This window comes from Protopterus annectens, chromosome 1.part2, assembly GCF_019279795.1.
Source record: "Protopterus annectens isolate FY-2018-M chromosome 1.part2, PAN1.0, whole genome shotgun sequence".
In the NCBI taxonomy this organism is placed as follows: domain Eukaryota; kingdom Metazoa; phylum Chordata; order Ceratodontiformes; family Protopteridae; genus Protopterus; species Protopterus annectens.
The window spans coordinates 4,090,914-4,110,673 of record NC_056727.1 but is presented as its reverse complement, the minus strand read 5'-3'; positions in this window follow the sequence as shown (position 1 = coordinate 4,110,673).

Genomic DNA, 19,760 nt, shown 5'->3' with positions numbered 1-19,760 from the left:
GGGAGAGTACAGCATAGTAGCTCATGAGATCCCATGTCAAAGGCATTTGAGGGATCTAGAAATACGGCAGTAGAGAAGACGCCATTGTTTTTGTGATGAAGTATAGTGTTGGTGAAGGAGAGCAGAGCAGAGGTAGTGCTGTGATATGGCCTGAAACCATGTTGGGTTTTGGAGAGGAGATTATTAGCTAGGAGGTAGTTGGAGACCTGAGTGTTGATACATTTTTCAAGTATCGTGGAGAAAGGGGAGACGATAGCAATGGGGCGGTAATTGGAGAGGTCGGTGGAGGGGGGGTGCCTTTGTGGAGGGGAATGATGTGGAATATTTTCCATATCGAGGGAACATAGCCTTCTGTTATGGAACAGTTGATTAGAATTGAAATTGGTATCAGCTACAATTTTCAAGTATTTAGAGGGGAGGTTGTCAGCTGCGAGTTTGGTGGGTTTAAGTTTTGACAATAGTCTTTTTATGTTGGAGGTAGGTACTGAAGTGAAGAAGAAAAGAGGAGTGGGGGGTTTAGGGTTAGGAGTTGGGGGGCTGCTGTAGGGAAGTGTTTGTTTAGAGATGTTATAGTTTCAGTGAAGTGTTTGTTGACGGATTCAGCAATACTGCTGGAGGAGGAGGAGGGAATGGATGGCTGGGGGGTATCAACCTTCCCTGGGTGGAGGATAGTGTTAATAGTGGACCAGAATTGCTTAGGGTTGTGGTTGTTAGAGTTTAGGGTCGATTTATAGTAGAGGGATTTGTCTAATTCTATATGCTTTTTGGATTTATTGTGCAGCTCAAAGAATGATTGCCTATCTGAGTTATTTTTTGTTAGTCGCCAGTGCTCCCAGGCCTTATCTCTGGATTTCATTAGGGTTCTGGTGGTCTTTTGTAACCGTGGGGCATGCCTGGATCTGACTTTGGCATTTCTTACAGGAGCATGGGTGTTTAGGATGGAAAGGATGGTACTGTTGAAGAAGTGGACAACCTCATCTAGGTTGAGGTATTTTAGTGGTGGCCAGTTAATTCTTTTCAGGGAGGAGATGAAGAAGTTGGGGTTGAAGTTGGACTTGTTCCGTATTTGCCTGTGGATAATGGGCTTGAGACTGCTTGTGTGGTGCTGAATTAGGAAAGTGGGGGAGTGGTCACTAAGACTGTCAGGTAAGAAGCCTGCTTAGTAAGAGTGAGGGGCTTTGTTGACTAGGATCCAGTCAAGTAAGGTATGATTGTTATGGTTTTTGTTGATTTGGGTAGGGGACTGGATGAGTTGAGTGAACCCATGGAGATTAAGGTAAATGGTTGGGAGATTGTTATTACAGGATAGCCAGTTGATGTTAAAGTCAATGGGAATGATGGTTTCCTGGGGTAGAGATAGAGTAGCCCAGCTCAGGAGATTTTCTAGGGGTGTAATATTTTGCCCTGGTGGGAACTAGCATCCTATGATATTGATTATTTTGTTTGGGTTTAGTTTTCTGTTTTCTTTGACCTTTTCTGCAATTGGAGCTACTTTAATTTCTGCTCTTACGTCCTCATTTCTTCATCTGTCATACAGCTTCCTCAACTGCTCTACCTTTACTGCCCAGGTTTCTGCACCATAGAGTAGTACGGGTCACACCACTGTTTTGTACAGCTTACTTTTTATCTTCTTTGGCATTCTTCTGTCATATACTACACCTGACACTCTGTGCCAGTTGGCTGCAGCCCCTCCGATTCTAGCTTTGACCTCCTCATTTAGATTTCCCTTCTCCTCAACCACCCCTCCCAAATACTTGAAGCTTTTAACCTGTTCCACTATTTTTCCTTCTATCTCAATTTTTAGCTTCTTCTGATTTCCCCCATTTGCTTCCACTGTCTTATCTGTACTTAGTTTCATCCCATGTGCCTTCATTTTTGTGTTTCATTCCCCTATCCTTTGCTGAAGTTCTTCCTCAGAGTTTGCCTGTAATGCCACATCATCTGCGTACAGCAACTTTGTTGATCTGTCCCTTCCAACCTGTATGCTAATGTAGTCCATCACCAGTATGAACAGTAGTGGGCTCAGAGCTGAACCCTGGTGCACACCCACTCCCACTGGGAACACCCTCTGTGAAACTGAATGCTGTTTGTACTTGAGTCATTGGATCCTTGCATATAGCTTGCACTAATTCTACCAATTTTTTCTGGGACTTTGAGCCATACAGGACTGCCCAAATCAGCTTTCTGGGGACCTTGTCATATGCTTTCTCCAGACCTAGGAATGCCCAGTTGGGCTCTTTCCTCATCTCTAGCTTTTTCTCAACTACCTGTCTCATTGCAAACATTGGGTCAGTTGTGCTGTATCCTGATCTGAATCTGAATTGCTCATCTCCCATCTTACTTTCTACTACTCTGTGTATTTGTTTATCAATCACTCTCTCCAGAACTTTCATGCAATGTGACAGGAGTTTAATGCCTCCATACTGCCCAAAGTTGTGATGTCCCCTTTGTTCTTGACCACTAGCACTAGTATGCTTATTCAGTCATCTGGGATACACATTTCTCTCTCCACTGCTATGAGTACCCTCAGGAGCCATTTCTCTCCTATATCATCCAGCATCTTTATCATACCTGCTGTGATTTCAAGCCTGCTGCTTTCCCTAACTCCATTTTCCTAAGTGCTGTTCTTATGTGTTCTATGGTGGGCTCCTGCTCTTCTTTCACTGTAGGCTGTGTCTGGGGAAGTGCAGCTTCTGTGGGGTTTTATTCATTCAGATGCTGCTGGAAGTACTCTTTCCATCTGCCTTTGATGTCCTGTGGACTTGTGAGCAGGTTGTTGCTTGCTTCCCTTATGAAGGGTGTCTGATTATCTTCTTTATCTTTCTGTCGTTGTTTTGCAGCCTGACATAATTTCTTAGTGTCATCTACTAAGTCACTTTCCAGAATCTGCTAGAGTGCCCCTGATGCCTTGTTCTTTGTTATTTCAACTCCTTTCTAAGCTTCTTTGTTAGCCACCCGGTATTCCTTACAAGCCTGGTCTGTCAGGTAACAGGTCTGTCTTTTCTATTTCCTACTTTTTCCTACACTCCTTCTTTCTTTTGATGACTTCCTGGACTTCTGCATTCCATCACCAGCTTTCCTTATGTACTTTATTTCCATATTTGGCTCGGCCAAATATCTGTTCAGTAGTCCTCACACTTACTGTTTTGAGGTGCTGCCATTCTTCTTCATCTTCAACTTCACCTATTTCCTCTTCTTCATTAGGTGCTAGACCCGTCAGTAATTCCTTGAACTGTTGTGCTTCCTCTTCAGTCAACTTCCAGGTCTTCAGCCTGGTCTCTGTTGACCTTAGAGCCTTCTCCGACCACTGCTTGAGGCTGATTGTGGCAACCAGTGGTTTATGCTGTGGCCTGATTGTTTCACTAGGGCTGAGTTTACAATCACTTATTCTACTCCACTGCCCTTTCCTTACAAGGAGGAAGTCTTCCTGATTCGCATGTTGGCCACTCTTGTATGTGACTCTTTCTCTTTCTGAAACATATGCTGGCTACTATGAAGCCATTTGCCAGACAGGAGTCTAGGATGGCCTGTGCTTCTTTATTCCTGTTGCCCTACCCATGTGGACCCAGAAAGTCCTCATATCCTGTTCTGTCTGTCCCGATATGTGCATTCAGGTCACCCTTTACCAACACCAATTCATGTTGTCCTGCTTTATCTAGTAGGTTCTGCAATGGCTGTCTGAATGCACGCTTTTCCGCATTATTGCAACCCTGCTGTGGGGCATAGGCTGAGATTATGAATACTACCCTAGCATTAGGCTAGAGTCTGATTGCCATGAGTCTATCATTAATTCTAAGAACATCCCTCACTGCCTTGTGAAGTCTCTCCCTCATCACAATTCCCAGACCACTTCTAGCCTGTCCTCCTCCTGAGTAGTACACTCTGGTTCCCAAGACAAATTGCTTTGCTGCACTGCCCTTCCATCTTATCTTACTTTTATTCCATAATGTAAGGAACTTCTTCAGAACTCTGGAATGGAGCCAGTCCTGTGGTCTAGTGGTGCAAGCTTTGATTCCGTGTGTTTGTAAGGTAAACACCTTAACCTCTATGCCAACTTCCCACCATTTTCCTGTGGCCTATACCACGTTTACTGAAGAAATTATGCTTGGTATAGGGTTTGGTACCCAAGTCTGACCCAACAGTCTATCAGTGATGCAAGGGCACTGAGACATATGCACACAGGAATGTAAGATAATTGCCAAGGTCCTACCCCAAGCTAAAGTTTCTACTGGCTCATACAGATCTGATCATAGAAATTTGATTTTGTAGGTCAGAAGTTCATTTCTTGCAGTTTAATCAGGTGCAACGTAAAAGAGACACAGAAATGTATTGTGCCATTGATGCCCCTACTACTACTGCAATTAAGCTAGTGCAGTTAGACAGGCACTGCACATGAATATATACAGCTGTGTGCCATGGTGTTGAAAGTCTGTGAACAGAAAACGTGGATAGTGTGAGACATCAGAGGTGTTGTTTGTTTACAACCTGTGTGGTATTCTGATAAATGGTTGAACAGACAAAGTATTTGTGTGTGTGTGTGTGTGTGTGTGTGTGTGTGTGTGTGTGTGTGTGTGTGTGTGTGTGTGTGTGTGTGTGTGTGTGTGTGTGTGTGTGTGTGTGTGTGTGTGTGTGTGAAACCTCTTAACTTTTTTGTTCAATAATTCTGGACAAAGCCAAAAATACTGAGGTGGGTGGACAGAGGCCCAAAATCAGGGTCAGTTTTTAAATATTACTCTAATTCATTTAAAATGTTAGAAAAGCAAAAAAACATACACTGAGACACTGGTCGACCAGAGCAACCACACTATGACTTCCAAGTAGTTGCAAACCATGGGATTCACCCAATGGGGCTCAAGATCCAAATGCAATAACCAAAACAGTTTGTAAACTCAGCTTTTCTTTATAAACCTCCACTTTTATTAACCACAGACGGTTTGGTGTGTTTTTTTTTTGCTTTTCTTTGTTGTTCGTACCACACATTTTTCACCAATTTTGAACTGGTTCTTCATTTAAAAAGTTAATAAAACAACATGTTTTACATCAGTGTGTATTTTCTGACCAAAAGGAAATATGAAACTCTAATGCCTGTAGAGCTTCCATTATGACATTGCACTGAACATCAAGTGCTCCACAATGCTCTTTAAGGTGAAATCCATAAAAAGAGCAGCAAACAGCATTAAGTAAAGCAATAGCTAGTCCGGTGAGATAGAAAAGGTATAAGTCAGTGAATGAGTCAGAAAACTAAGAAAGTGAGGCAACTGTAGGGAGAAAAAGAGAAGAAAAAGAAAACAATGGAGGGAAAAGAAAAGTCAGTTCTTGAGCAGGTTACCCTAGTGGTGACCTGGAACAAGATTAAAAATATGAAAAAACTACTGATGGACAATCTGGCTGCCCATAAAAGTAAACCATACAAGGTTGCTGAAGGGCTGAATGACCATGCTGCTGTGCTGCAGGAGTTATTAGCACAATAAAGACCTGAAGGTAAGGGCAGACTCAGCTGAGGCCCAGTTGGAATGCTGAGGACAGAGCAAGATGAAATAATATTAAAATTATGGGAGTACTAGTGAAGCAAAAAGGCTCTGATTGTGGGAAGGATATAAAGCGAATTCTTGAGTCCTGGATGGGTATTCCAACAGCAGTACTGCACATAGAAGGAGCACATCTAACTACATTGCACCCAGATCAGGAAATGCAAATAAGGCCTAGACTGATAATTGTGCATCTTCAGACTTATGAACTGAGGGAAAGACTCCTCAAAGAGTTATGTAAGCCAGAAAAAAAGATTCAAATGGATAAACATTATATCAACATAGATCAGGAATTTTACTTTGAAATTAGGCAGAAAAGGAATGCATTGTCCCTATGATGAAAATATGCCAAGAAAAAAGGAATGAAATGGAGGTTGTTATGTCCAGCTCTCTACAGAATCTACCCTCATGGAACAAAAAAGACTTTCAGCAGTTCAGAGGAGGCTATGGAGTTTATCAAGGGACCCACGAACACCAGAACCGGAAAGAATAGTTTGGATTGGCAAGACAGAGCTGATCAAGCAGTTAAGCTTGGAGGAGAGATGGATGCATGTAGAAAAGAGACAGGCTTTTTTTCCACAGTTCAGGAAGTAACAAAATCTGTGAGGAAAGGCGGAAATAATAAAAGAAGTCAGAAAGAAGGACTGATGGAGCATAGGCATGAGAAGTGGAATGTCGTTTAATATGTCAGAAAAGAGGAATGTTGTTTAATATGTCAGAAAAGACTGAGAACATTGATGGGGTGATTTTGTTGCTTAAATATAATGTAAATTACGCTTCACACTAAAGTCCTCAACTGACGAAGAGACTGGTAAGAAATAAAATCACTCATTGGAAGTTGACTGGGAAGCACAAAGACCTAATACATAAAGATGCAAGAGACTGAGAGCCTGAGTGACATAAATGGATATAAATGTAGTCATTAGATATACAGGAGAGTTAATATTGGGACTAAATATGAGGGCTGGAAAGTCTTAAGATGCATACAAATAACATATGTAAATGTATCATCGTTTGATGTTTAAAGATTGATATATTGATTAAATGTTAAAGCAGAAAAGTGTTAAAGTATGTACATCATCGTAAATGTAAATGGTATGAAAGATAAGAGGAATCTAGGGATGTGGAGACAAATTTACAACACAAAGGAAGTTAAAATATTTAAAGATGTGTTTTAAGATAAGGAGAAATAAATTAGTGAGAGTAAAAGATGTTAAAGTAAATACATGAAGAGAAAGACTGTTAAGGAACCTGAACAGAGAAGTATTCGTATAAGATTTATATGAAACAAGGCTGAGGAGGAGTTAGGGAGAGAGATGATTATGAAGGAATTGATCAGTTAATACATGAATTTCTGCATAGTTGAAAGAGAACAAATCTCAGGAGTTAACTACAGAGAAGACTGAAAATTGTATAAAGGGGAATACATGGGGGTGTAAGCGGAAATACCAAAAAAGAAAATAGAAACTTATGCTGGAGAAACAGATATGTGTCTCAGAGATTGCCCCTTCTTCAGAAAAGGCTTTCTATTCACATTAAGCAGACCCATTCCCTATCCCTCTTCAAATGCAATTTGGAAAAAATGGATGGGGAATCGCAAACTCACACCTGGGGTAGTGCCTATGTCCCTAATGGACAGGGGCAATCTGTAAGATACTCAATGCACAGGCACATACCCATGCCATCCTCTTGCCCCTAGGGGCCATATATTAGGTAAAATTGGGTTATATTTGCTACGCATATAAGGGCCCTTAAGCTGTTAGACTAGTAATCTCCTGTGAAACTATAAGAGTAAGATTCCAACTTAAAAAGATTGGAAAGTGTTTAATGGGAGAGGGGCTAGGAAAAGAAAAAAGAAGCAGAGAAATAGAGGACCCTAGATATAAATGTGCTGTCTAGTTATGAAAGAAAAAGTGAGGGTATACCAAGCAGAGAGAGATGATATATAGGTGCAGGTGGGGGAAAAAAAACAACTCATGGACAGAATAAGGCAACAGAAAATAGGAGAGAGGGAGGGAGAGGAATTTGAAAAGCAAGAGGAAATGGGAAGAAGCAGATTCAAGGAAAAAAGAGATAAATGTCAGGTGAGCTGAAGTCAGGGATTAAAGTTTGGAATGTTAATGGCCTTGGAAAGAAAACAAAACAGAAAGAATTTGAATGTATATGAGACGCTCAAGGGCAGTAGTTCTGACAATACAATAGCCCCATTTAAATCAAGAGGTACGTCAGAAACTACAGAAAGAGGGATATAAAATAATAGCAAGTTCCTCATGGAGGAACAGAAGGCAACAGGGAGTGCCAATATTAACATAGGAAGTAAAACAGAAGACACAACAGGGAGATATGCAGGGATTAAAGACGAAACAAAGGGATTCAAACAATAATTTCAGTATAAATCCCACCAAACATACAGCTCAAGGAACTTAAAGGTTACTAGGTGAATTAATCAGATTTCAGTAGGGAATGGTGGTATGCATAGAAGACTGGAATATTGCTATTCAAAAGCATAAGGCAGAAGGTAGGACCCAAGTTGAGGAAAATAATTAAAGGGAAACTCTTAGGGGAATTTATCAGATTGGTAGGAGGAACAGATGCTAATGATGTGGCAGAAGAGAGCTTAATAGGTGGAAAATCTATGTTTTACTCACCCAGATATAAGACATGATCAAGGATAAACAGATGGAATGCTACTAAAGAACACATGAACTGAGTGAAAGAAGTAAGGATAGACCTGCTTGTATTCTCTGATCATACAATTATAGGGCTGAAAATCCTAAACTACTGTAACATTTTCACCTCAACCTTACTAGGTTCACTCCACTTTAACTTTATACAACAAACACATTAAAGGCTACAACATAGTTCACATAATATATTCTCAAGCCTTGTTATACCACAACATTCTTCCAGCAATAACACAGACTCATTTAAATTCAATGCCCACATAAACCTGCACACCCAACCATCCACTCTCTCTCCAAGCATATATTCTCTAGTACCCCCTCTCCAAGCATACATTCTCTAGTACCCCCTCTCCAAGCATACATTCTCTAGTACCCCCTCTCTCTAAGCATACATTCTCTAGTACCCCCTCTCCAAGCATATATTCTCTAGTACCCCCTCTCCAAGCATATATTCCTTAGTATCCCTCTCTCCTTCCTCCTAATTTTCCTCTAACTTCTTATCCCTCATGCAGTCTTTCTCACCTTTTAATCCCCTCATCCTGTACCTCACTAACAAAAGCAATAAACTCTCACCTGACCTCACCAAATAGCTCCCACCTTATTCCTTATCAAAATGAGTACACCTCCAAAAAAAAATACTAAAGAAGCTTTAACTCCCAGTGAAACATGAAGTTTGTTTTGCTGATGATAGCAGTGGGGACAGGTTGGAGAGACAGAGTATGAGGAATTATTTGAGTTTCCAATTTGTTCATGGCACTGCTATCATCAGCAAAACAAACTTCTCCAGGTGGCTGAATGCGTTCCAAAAAAACAAAGAATAAACGCACCGTAAAAAGCTAGGAACTCAAACATCTTATAAAAATATGTTATTACCAAAAGAACAGTTATCAGCACAGCTTTCAAGTCCTAAAAAAACTCTCCCTCAGTGCTTGATATAAAATAACACTAGTTCAATTTGCATATATGTTTAAAATGCCAGCCTATCAAATCAAATTTAAATATCACATGATCATCACCTAGAAACAACAAAATTAATAGAACATAGATTATAATATAAAACCTAAAATAAAATAAAATAAAATAGAATGAAATGAAATACTTAGTACAGCCTGTTGTGAATGAATAAAAAGCCCACCTCCCTAGCAACAGCTGATCTACTTAGCGAATGTCTAAAAGTTACAGCAGAGGCCATAGCTTACCCTCTCTCAATTCTAATAAACAGCTCTGACATTGAATCTTATGTACCTTTACCATGGAATAAAGTTACATCCTCCCTATCTACAAAGCTGGTCATTCTACCAGACTCACCAATTACAGGTCCGTTGCCATCCTCTCACCTATCAGAAATATTTGAGAAGTGCATTCAGGTCCAACTTCAACACTATATCACACAAAATGCACTCTTCTCTCCTCTCCAGCATGGTTTTCGCCCATACCATAGTACCTCCATCACCCTCCTTAACTTCAGTAATACTGTTAACACAAAGAGAACACAGAGAAAAAATGGTAAATTTGTGTCTTCTCTCTTTCTGAATCTATCCAAAGCTTTTGACATGGTCCCTCACCATATACTCTTACAAATACTCGCCAGTATAGGCTTTTGTCAGTTCCTCTCCATCTTGGTTTTCTAGTTTCCTCTCTAACAGACTCTAGACAGTAAAATGGCTGACTGACATCTCATCCTTTCTCCCTGTCGCAGTTGGGGTCCCACAAGGGTTCATACTGGAACCTATCCTGTTCAGCATCTTTGTTAAAGACCTTGATCTGTCCAGTAAGAAAGCTATCTTAGTAAAGTAAGCAGATGATTCTACCATCATTTGTTCAGCAAACAACCTTGATTCCATACAAAACACTGACCCTGGAATCCTTCACATCTATAAAAAAAAACTGTCTGATTACCTCCCAGCTATTCTTAAACCCTAACATAACAAAACTAATTCTCTTCACTCCCAAACATCTCTCAGTAAAGAAAGCATTCTTCACTATTATCTCTTCCAACAATATTAAAATAAATCTTGTTACACAAAACAAACTACTAGGAGTTTACATGGATGAAGACTTAAAGTTTGACTTCCACGTTCAACAAACAGTTTAAAAATGCACCAAAAATTAAGTACTCTATATAGGGTAAAACTCTGTCTATCTAACACTGCAAGAAGTCATATCAACATTACACTCCTGCTAGTTACTCTCTTTTACTCAGCATCAGTACTGACAAACATCCAGCTAATGCAGCTAAACAAATTTAAACAGTGCTACAACAAGGTCATAAAATTTTTAGCCAACTCTCAACTGTTTTGTCCTCAGAGACCGCCAGTGGCTTGAACTACCTTACCAACTCATATACTGCCAACTTCCTATTATCAACAGTCTAATAAACAAACCAAATGACTATCCTCTAGCCAACCTTGTACAACCATACAACTCATCCAGAAACGTGCTCTCTTCTCACAAAGACCTTCTACATATATCAGAACCTAATAACTGTGCAGGCCGATCCCAATACTCCCATCAAGTCTCACAGACCTGGAACTCCATCCCCATAACAGCAATACCGGACTGTTTGCTAAAGTCTTTCAAACTACAACTAGAGTCTCACTTCCTCAACTTCTGCCTCTGCTAATGTGCTGCACTAGAGTACCACATCACTCCTCTTCAGCCTCATCCTTGCTCATCTTCCTCCATATCCTCTTCCACTGTACTGTATCTCATTCGCTTTCCCCTTTTAGTTATATTCCTTCAACCTCAGTCAGACTTTCCTGGTAAACAAAAGCAATAAATAAATAAATAAATAATAAAATAGAGGGGTAATGAGGGACGGAAGATTATACAGACACAAAGAGTGCCAATGCATCTGATGGAAAAAGAGAAAGACACAGAAAAGCTAGCAACATTAATTAGTGCTACTAAATAAGGAACACCAAAGCAAGAGGACAAAATAAAGACATTAATCGGGGAAAGAATACAAAATCTGCAGAGAAAAGAGGAGAAGCAGATTAGACAAGATTGGGAGGGTTTGTAGAATGAACTGGTAGAAATACAAATGGAAAGGAGAGCAGGAGAAAATAGTAAAAGGGAGAAAGAAAATTAAATTACGAGAAGAATTCAAAAGTGGAAAGAAGAAAGAAAGGCTGCAGATGGATTGTACTTTAAAGTGAATCGAAAGGCAAGTAAGACACTTGTAATGACATTACATCAACAGGAAGAGGGGAGTATATGAGTTATTATATGAGACAGAGGAGAGAATGAGAATAAAAGTGGAAGATATAGCAGAAGATATATCAAAGCAAGGGAGTGGCAGGGAGCAATTATTACAGGAAGAAATAGTGGAAATGGCTAGATGTGAGAAAAATGGAGAAGCAAAATGCACAGAAGTTAATGGACAGGATAAGTACAGAAAAGGTTCTAAAGACTTGGAAAAAAGTGGTGAAAGGTAAATCACTGGGAAATAATAGGATATCAATTGAGTGTTGGCAACTAAAACAGAAGGAAGTTGTGAATAGATGAGCAGACATATTTAATAAAATACAAGAAAATAAGGAGGTTCCAGACTCGTGGAAAGAAGCAAATATCTCAGTTATACCTAAAGAGGGGAAGGATCAGAGAGTTCTAGCCTCAAAAAGACTAATTTCAGTGTTGAACCACAACTACAACTGTCTTATGTTGATATAAGCAAAGATTCTGCCTAATTTAATAGAATGTGTTCAGACAGGATTTGTAAGGAAATGAAGAACAACAGATAATCTGATCAGACTCCTTTTGCAGCTACAAGAGGTACAAATGAAAGGAAGTGAGCTGGCCCTAATTTTGTTAGACACAGAAATGGCATTTGACGGGATTGGGTGAGGATATTTATTAGAGGTAATTAGAAAGAGAGGGTTTCCAGTAAAATGGAGATGTTCATAGGTTCATAGGTGTTTACTAGGCTAGCCATGCATCCCGAATCTCTGACAAGTTCTGATGCCCTTGATAAGTGTAAGCATGGGCCTGAGAGATGAACCATTTACAGGCTACCTGTTTGTATTAGAGACACAGGTGCCAAACCAGGGATGAATTCCCAGTTTCCCATCCAGTTGTCCAAGTTGCATTTGAATTGGGTTAGGGAGGAACTCTGCTTCACATGGATGGGGAGTCTGTTCCGTAGACGAGGTAGTCTCTGGGATACATACCTATCTCTCCAGCAGGTCCTATTTATATAACAGGCAAGGTTTAAGTCTTTAGAATGGGATAAAAATATATGAATATATATATATATACACTCAAATATTTTATGCGGGACAGGACAAAAATTATAGACAAAAATCAGGGGCAGTTGAGAGGTGTGTGTGTGTGTGTGTGTGTGTGTGTGTGTGTGTGTGTGTGTGTGTGTGTGTGTGTGTGTGTGCGTGCGTGCATGTTTGTGCATGTGCGTGTGTGCATATGTGCACGCGCGTGTGCGTGTGCATGTGTGTGTGTATGCGTGTGTGCGTGCATGCATGTGTGCGCACACGTGTGTGCATGTGTGTATAGTGTGCATGCGTATGCATGCATGTGTGTCTGTGTGCATGTGTGCACGCGTGTGTGCGTGCATGCGTGTGTGTGTGCATGCATGTGTGTGTGCGTGCATGTGCATGTGTGTGTGTGCATGCATGTGTGTGTGTGTGTGTGTGTGTGTGTGTGTGTGTGTGCGTGCGTGCGTGCATGCGTGTGTGTGTGTGTGTGTGTGTGTGTGTGTGTGTGTGTGTGTGTGTGTGTGTGTGTGTGTGTGTGTGTGTGTGTGTGTGTGTGTGTGTGTCTGTGTGTGCACTTTTCCTCCTTGGAACACATGATGTAAAATAATGTGGTCAAGGCCTTAAGTTCTCAACAGTTTAAGACAGGGTAATGAGCTAGTACTAGGAAAACAAAATAAAGGGGTGAGAACAGTGAGCAAGCAGTTGGAGGGGTGGTGTACAGAGCTGAAAATGAAAATAAAAGGACATGCATAATGGCTTAAAATACTTCTGTTTATGTTATTAAATTGAAAGGACATTTTCAGTCAGTTTAGCAGTGCTTACATTCCGCTGATTTACAGGTCAGAAGGTACAACTGCAGCTTGAAATCTAACTTTCATCTTCCATTGCAGGCAATGTCTTTTGGGGAGGAAGCTTTAAGGAAGCTGCAAGGCATTTTTTTCTTCTTAATGTATTACAGTTCATTTACATCAACGATGTATACTACACTAGTAAAAATACCTTCAGTGATATGACGTTTCAACTTTTGAATGATTTTTTGATAATCTCCACTTTCCCTCCTTGGAATACCAGTGAAAAACAATGATGTACATCTCATTTCCTGATAAAAGAAATCATTAACTAATAAACATCATTCTGGTTCAAAATACTTTAAGGGAAGCATACGTTGCGGTTCCTGTTCTCCAAACAAAATGCTTACTTAAGATCTATGAGGAGATTTCAGATCATGCTATTTATTCTTGTGTACAATTCATCATTAAGCTATACTTAGCTAACTACTCCCATGTATTCCAGGTCATGACCTTGATTTTGCTATTTGCAAGTCAGAGTCAGAGTAATTAATCTTGTTACTTATTACTGACTGTGACCCTAACCGGGAAAAGCCGAAAGACACAACAACAACTTATTACTGACTGTATAATGGTAGTATGTGTGCTACCGTTACAGTCTGAGTAGCAGGTAATGTCAGTTCCTGTTTATTAAAAACCGAAATGTGATGCCGTCTTGCTCTGAATGCATTTGAATCTCATGCTGTAGACTTTAAAACTCTAGCATTTTAATGGAGTAGTTTTATTGTGTGGTTTGGAGATTCTCTTTGTCTGCATTCCAGAGCAATGGAAGGAATACTTCTCTGCATGATAAAGTTACAGCTCTACTTTTAATCATGTCATCAGCATAGAGCAGGCTAAGTTACTGCATTCATTATAATGCATGTCTGCATGCATCTTGTTAAAGGATTAAGACTGCTGTTATTATTATTATTATTATTACTATTATTCTGATTATGTGTAGCTTGTAGTGATCCTTTTAGAAGTAGAATTCTTAACAAGTTCATATTGATTAGCTGTTTTATTTCTAGACAAATAAATGACATTTGCCAATTTAGTAGTTTGCTAGAATTCATATATGATATACTGTACTTGCACTGTGCTAATGTTTACTGTGGCAGTTCTTTGATGTGTCAGAGTTAAAACTGAGTATACAATATACATGATGCTGTTAAGAAGAGGTAAAATAAGTTCTTTATATGATGGCATGGAACATGACAAAGGTGAAATCCATACAAAGATGAGACGCCAGTAATTACCTCTCTAGAAACAAACCAAGAGGAAACTTTGCAGTGGGGAGGGTGTGATGTTTTTTTTTCCATATTTATTTTTATTTGTTTTCCAAAAGTATATTGCAGTAGATAGCGATACAAACAATCATGAAAATTGTCAGATACAAAGTAATATTTGTTTCAACATGCAATCCGGTTGTATTTCTACTAAGTCACATAGAATAAAATGCATTTACTATTTATTTTCAGATTTTAACAGGAAAATGCATAGAATTATCCTAACTGCATGGTGTAGTAAACTCCAACATAATATATACACTATTTACAGTAGGTGCAACAGCAGCTAAAGGGCAGACGCATGAGAGAGATGTATCTGTATTTGATTCATCATTAAGTTGCTTGTCTAAGCGTCTTTGGTTTGTACTTTACTTAGTATAGGGGAATTTTGTATACAAAGTGATGATTTGATTCTTTGAAAAATATTCATTCTTTTAGAATGTGGTTCAGAAGGAGATTCTAGTATTTTTTAAAATACGTGCGTTTATTACTATCTCTTGTGATTAATTTATGTGCTGTAACATATCTAGTAGCTTTCTTCCTGAATTCTTCCCATGATAGTTTGGTTCTATCTGTCCAATTCTGGGTGATTATAGTTTCATTAGAGCAAATAATGTGACTAATATCCATGTGTCCTGCTTAAGTAATGTTTTGGGGGTTATATGTAGGATAGCAAATTCCCACGATAATGTTGACTGCTCATAACCCATTTTTTCTAACTTCACCTTCAGAGAACACCATAACTTGTATATAAATTTACAGCCCCATAGGATGTGAAAGAGATCAGCGTTCACTGTTGGGCAATAGGAACAGTTTGGGGAGTAGTTTGAATTAAATGTATTTAAAATCACTGGTGTGTAGTAGGCATTATTGCTGATCATCAATTGTGTATAGATTAAACTCTTGATAGGGGATAATTTTAGTGCAGCTTCTATCACTCTGGATTTTTGTTCATCCATAACTGTTTTCATTTTTCTCATTCTAGTAGACAGAGAACAGTAAGGATGATTAATATCTGATGGATGTAATTAACTTGTATGTGTTAGAGAGCATTTTCTTTTTGTAAGAAAGGCATTGTAGCATTGAGTGGAGGATGTGATGTTCACTTCCTGAATTATGGTGTGCACCTAGTTCACTTAATAAAAATCGAACGTGCTACAAAATAATCAAGAAGAAAATAGAAGGCAGTCCACAGTTGTGTTAAAAATGTAATATCATTTATTAAAACAAACAAGCAAGTCGCGTTTAGAATAATAAAAAGCATCAGAAACATTCATTATTTATATAGAATCAGGTTGTTTGGAGCAAGGGAGTGGTTACAGAGGGTGGTTCTGTTAAGAGCAATAAAAGCATTAAAATCATTCCTTCAGCCCCAGCAAATGTCATGTTGGAGGCACCCTAGGCACTTCCAGTCCAAGTATCGGCTTGTCACAGTCACACATCTTAAGCAACCTTTTAATTCATGCTGCAAACTTTCAGGAGTAGTACACACAGACTGAACTGTAACTATAGTGTTCTTACATTACAACAGGCCTATGTACCACACTATATTAGCCCATCTGAGAGGGACATTTACAGTTACTGGCATTTAGTTACAACAATGATACAATACAACAACTCTCTGTACAGAGCTGGGCTTAAGTGAAATGACACCCTAGTAAATACCTACTGTTTTAGCTCCCCACCACCACCCACACACAAATCATCCAGTGCTCCCCTCTGCCCCCCTCCCCAAATCTTGTGCTCCCCATACCATGCACATTATTTTTTGTTCGTCCTTTTCTCGCATTTTGCTTTACTCTTCAGCTTTTTCATGAAGCCATAACTTTCTATATTCTCTGAAGTGCATTTTATTTATTTTTTCTTTTTACATAATCTTTTCATCCAATGATGGCTTGAACAGCAATTATACATAAGGAAATAAATTCAATGTTGCCGTTCGGTTTTAGTTTTCCTAGCATCATTTCAATACACCTTTCCTGACTAAGACAGGACAGGAATAACCATTTGCAAAATAAATCAATTAAGCTAGTGCCCCAGAAGCCATGGGGTTATAGATGCTCTGGGATACATGTTAGAGCTTTTCCCATCCTTTTAGTCCAATGGTGGCCTGAACAAAAAGCACGAATAAGAAAAGAATTTCAGTGTTATTTTTTTCTTTCAAGGAAGACATAAGTTATACCCAAGGCTTAATGATTAAAGGTGACAAAATAGTAGCACACAATAAACTAACAAACCAATTATTGTGAGAATACACAGGTCCTATCTGGAAATATACCTGCCTCCCAACCCCCCCCCCAAAAAAAAGATAGTATTTATGCATCCTTCTGGGGTTAGTGGGGTTAGAGTAGGATTAAAGTAGAGGTTCAAATTGCCACAGTCATGTATTTTAAGTGACTGCTGACATGCATAGACATAGCACGCTTTGTCATTCCTAATCCCTAACCCCCAACCCCCCAAATGCAGCCACCTGTATACATGTCTGATGTGTGACTGGGAAGAAAGTGAACAAAAATAATGATTATAGTAATGTTTTGTATTTTGTTGCTCCTAGACAGTACACTGCCCCTTAAACTAGCTATAGTAACCTTCTTTGTACACCACTGAGGTCTGTAAGAAGAGTAAAGGAAACAATGACAACACTGTCTCCAGCCCAAACACAAGCTATGATAACCTCCTGTGCACATCTATATGGTTTGACTGTGATTCATATTAAAGAAGTAATAACCATACAATCCCCAGCACCCCCTCCCACACACATAACCTACATCAGCTTTCTGTACACACACATCTGAGCAGGACTGGTTTTAGAATGGGTGCAAATGAGAGCAGAAACCATTATCGGCTTTAATCTAACTGGGTCATATTACAGTCCTCTTCAAGTTAAAGAGTGTAATCAGAAAACAAATGCATTTTTCTCCTAATTTTTCCCGAGCCAACAACAATTTTTGTGGGGCCCACACAGTCAAGGACAATTATCCATTTATGCAGTCTAAGGAGTGGGAGCCCCCACACAGTCAAGGATGATTATCCATTTATGCAGACTAAGGAGTGGGGGCCACCACACAGTCAACAATCATTATCCATTTATGCAGAATAAGGAGTGGGGGTCAGCACACTCACAGAAGATCTAAGTGTCTGAATGATCTGTGATATTTTACATGCCTTATTTTTGGAATATAATTACTTGTTGTGTTAGCTGCATTTTTTACTGATAACCAGAAGAATAATTTAGGTGTCCTGCCATTATTGGGTGTGTGCACACATAAAAATTGGTGATATTTTTTAAACACATACACGCATAAGCCATAGCAATATTCGTTTTGTACTTATTTGAATAAATAGCAATAGTTGTGCAACAATGGTACTACCATGCCAGATCAGTGAATGTTGTTTAGCAGTCGTCAAACAGCAGCAGAGGATAGTCACTTTTATTTACCTCATTGAGGAATAATGCATACCTGTCACTGTCCCTGACTTCATAGACCTTCCCTGATTTTGCCTCATAATTTTGCTCTGTCCTTCATAAAAAGTTTGATTTGCTGGCAAATCATTCAGAATTATAGACAGTCAATAAATCCAGATATCAGAGTGTTATACTTATTGTGCAAAAATGCATGTTGATGCAAAAGGTGTTATTCTACTAGCGTTTTAAGTGAATTGGAGTAATATTTAAAACATCTTCCTGATTATGAGCCTTTATTCTGCTATTATTTTTGGCAATCCATATAATTCTTCAGCAAAGAAGATGAGAGTTACGGAATCTGGTGCCAGTATTTATAAAACTCCTTGAAAGGGAAACCCATCCCAGAAGACTAGGAGCATCAGCTCCTCTTATAATCCAAGGTGTGCAGTGAGATGGGTCACTCTTGGCTGTTGAACTCTGTAGTGCTTTCTTCATTTCTGTTTATTATCAGCTTTATCATAACAGGGTTACATCGCAGCCCTGTTTAGGTAAAAGAGCATAGTCATTTTTCCACAACCATTAGCAGCTTTTGTGGGGATGATTGAGGGCCCTCCACCTGCAGCCACAGGTCTTGCAGGTACCTAAAGCTGGCTGTGTTGTTAGTTTTAGTGGAAGAATGGTCACCAGCTAGGTTTAACTAAGCACTATGTCAATGGTAAAATATTGTGAAGCCTGTTACTTGATAAAATGCTGTTACTATAACCAAAAATATCTTTGAATTTTAAAGGAGATATAAATAAGAGTTATTATTACCTACCTGGTTTATTAAGTATACAAGACTGTTGTACTAGTTTTTGTATGTTTGACAAACATGTTAAAAAATATCAAGATAACTTGCTGTGGTTGAGTGCCCCAGGAACACAGAGCCCCCTGCAAACCCAGTGTTTGCTGGTGCCTAAAGCCAGCTATGTATGTAAATAGGGAATGTTTTTGATGCTGTTCATCATACTAAATTAGATCACTTGTCTGTGTGTTTCAATAAAGGATATTCCATTTTTAACTCATCTGTGGACTGCATACTATTTTCTATTTGATTATTTTGTAGCACGTATTTTACAGTTTGATTTTTATTAAGTGAACGTCATTCTTGCAGAACAGTGCCCCCTGGGTAGGACTGCGCAGAAGTGGGCATGGCTTGTGTGATTGACATGCCAAATGGCTATGATGTCGTATGCCAATGATGCATGATTGACTGACATACAGATTCTACAGTGACATCATGCATAAATTGGTTGTTGATTGACACATATGGAAATCACCCCTGTATATGTAATTTGTGAATGTTCCTGAGACTGAATTAAATACCACAGGTGGTTAATGTAAGTAGTAAGACATTTCCCTTTGCCTTAGGGCAATGAATCTTTGTAAGACAAGGTGATTTTAGGGTAAGTGTTGAGTTTCAGAGTGGAAAATGTTACCATTTGAAATCTGTTAAATTTGCAGAAGCATATCTGTCCTAAGAATGAAAGGTTACCCTTGCTGTTCCACCACACTAATTGGTACTGTAAGGTGGAACTCGGTAGGGGAAGCATCTCCGTCAACCTCTTTGCTCAAAAACCAGAGACAAAGCAGAAAATGTTTACAAAGTGTTTTACTTCAGTTAGTTAATAGAAAAGCAGGTTTTGCATCGGCTTGCATTTTGAAGCATTGGCGGGTGGTACTGATTTCATTCTACGTAATTATAAGTTATACTGTCATCTTCTGAGTTTTGTCCTACAATTTTTAAAGTCAGACTTTGAAGGTGCTGGCTAAAGA